This window comes from Gossypium arboreum, chromosome 2, assembly GCF_025698485.1.
Source record: "Gossypium arboreum isolate Shixiya-1 chromosome 2, ASM2569848v2, whole genome shotgun sequence".
NCBI lineage: Eukaryota > Viridiplantae > Streptophyta > Magnoliopsida > Malvales > Malvaceae > Gossypium > Gossypium arboreum.
In genome coordinates, this window is record NC_069071.1 from 62337610 (window position 1) to 62340210 (window position 2601).

The 2601-nt window shown below is 34.2% G+C and overlaps 1 long non-coding RNA gene across 1 annotated transcript; it reads right to left on the bottom strand.

Annotated features, from left to right (window-relative positions):
* Positions 1-215: 215 nt before the first annotated feature.
* LOC128285476 (uncharacterized) lies at positions 216-2073 on the bottom strand. Its single transcript, XR_008275937.1, has 3 exons — positions 1928-2073; positions 1142-1227; positions 216-415 (listed from the first exon to the last, which is right to left on the bottom strand). It is a non-coding gene; the product is annotated as an uncharacterized LOC128285476 (long non-coding RNA).
* Positions 2074-2601: the final 528 nt, after the last annotated feature.

Consider the following 2601-nt stretch of genomic DNA (forward strand, 5'->3'; position numbering starts at 1 on the left):
TACTATTCATATGATCATTTCGTTACTTTCCTATGAAAATAGATTCATCAAGGTTCGATTACATAATTTATTCACTATTTAATTCCATTCTTACTATTTTTAGTGATTTTTCATCTCCACGTCACTGCTGCTATCAGCATCCATTTTTAAGGTAGACTTTACCTATTACATACTTTCCATGCCTCTTAATGAACATATACATTCAAGATGACTATAACATTATGCTCAAAACGTATATAAGCCATTTTAGCATGGCTATCCTAAGTTTTACATACCAAAGTTCAAACAAAACATAATAGCCTATACATGCCGAAATGTTCTCTTAGACCAACTAGGAAGAAGATACCAAAAAGTTGCAAGCTGGTGTGATGACTTCGACGATGGTCCCGAGCACACAAAAATGAATCAAAGGAACCTAAACAAGTGACAAATAAACACACCGAATGAGTATATAACTCAGTAAGTCATAAGCATTACACTACTATCCATCTATAAAATATCATAAAAGAAATCAAATAATGCAAGATTAGGTACTCCATCCATACCGACTATGCCATAATTTCATGCACATTTATGATTACATGCTCTCAACTAGCCAACCCTCCATTGACATCTCGTATGATATTCGATATGATATTTGATGCATCTCCACACATCATTTTATCTTCATTTAAATTATACTAATAATAGCATTTCATCTACTCCACAATAATATTATGTTCCTACTTCAAATATAATCACCACATAGGTTCAAGACTTACCAAGCTCAGTTCCAAATATAAACATAACATCTACTCGATAAAGTCGCACACTTAACGTTAATGATTTTTCGAAAATATACAATAAGTCCGCACACTTAGTGCTTAATATTCAAACCCGCACACTTAGTGCTATACAATTCAAACTCGCACACTTAGTGCTATACAATTAAACTCGCACACTTAGTGCCAATCTCATTATAGTAAACGTTTATACCCGTACACTTAGTGCCAAAATCAGCAACTCAATTCATCTCACTTCTTCTTTTTTTTCACTCGATAAATTTTGTCACTTCATGCATTTATATATCATTCCATTCGGCATAAGTACATAGGTATTATGATTATTTATATCAATACAAAATATATGCTTAATAACTTACCTTGTGTTGGGTAAAACGGTTCTAACTCGGCTACTCGATGTCCTTTCCTTTGCCTTTGCTTGATTCTCCTCCTTTAACTTCTTGAGCTTAATCAATAAATTAACTAGTTTAACCGTCTTGCTAAATATTTATATCAAAATATTAATGATTTCATATCATAGGAGACACATGACTAATTCTTATCTTCCTACCATATGTTTTTGAGCTATTCGACTAATAACCATATGCTATCGCCTACTATCAATAATTCAATCACACATGCATTTATATATATATGGCGAATGTCCAAAGCTTAGACTCAACATCACCTATGCTCTTAATTTGATGGCGAATATGCATACATATATACATGATATCAACTATACTATCATCTTTAATTCACCTAAACACAAAATTTCATCTCATGAACACTTGACCAATTCTTCCTAACCTAGCATGGCTTCACATATATTTATAACATCCTACAAATCCACATATACCACATTTCTACATAAATTTTCTTTTACTTTTCCACTACTTCCATTCACAACATCAAAAGCACCATACACATGTATCATTACAAAGCTTCACACTTAGCATGCAAATGACATCAACACAAATCCACCTTAGCAAAACTTAACTCATCTTCATGCCTCATCACCACAACATCAAACATCAACCAAGAAGACAACACCCATGGCCGAATATCATCTCCATCCCATAGCAAAGATTTAAACCATGGGCTAGGTAGAACTCAAACTAACAACTAAAAACATGCATGAATCTCATGGACAACATCAAACATACCTTAGTCTAGCAAACTACCATAGCTGATTTTCTCAAGCTCTCCCCCCCTTCTTCTTAGAACATTCGGCCAAGGAAGAAAAATGTGAAAGGATGGACACTTTTTTTTTTCCTTTGTTTTCATCATATTCCTTTTTTTCATTATTTTATTCTTTCTAACATAACATGTTTGCAACATGTTTCCACTCATAGCATGGCCGGCCACCATGCTTAAATTTTGGGTAAATTGACATGCAAACCCATCATTTTCACAACATGCATTAATAGACCACTTTACATTTGCCTAGCACATTTCTAAATTTTCTCACACAAGTCCTATTTGATAAAATTCACTTACAATTAACAAAATCCAAACATGAAATTTTCACACATGCATATGTACATATAATGAGCATCAACTATGACGGTTAATTATTTTTATGACTCGGTTTAGCGGTCCCGAAACCACTTTTCGACTAGGGTCAATTTAGGGTCATCACAACTCTCCCCACTTAAGAAATTTTCGTCCCCAAAATCTTACCGTAAATAGGTTTGGGTATCGTTCTTTCATAGAGTTATCGGGTTCCCAAGTAGCTTCTTCCATTCCGTGTTTGAGCCATAACACTTTCACTAACGGAACCCTTTTGTTTCGCAACTCTTTCACTTCACGAGCTAGGATACGGATCGGTTCTTCTTCA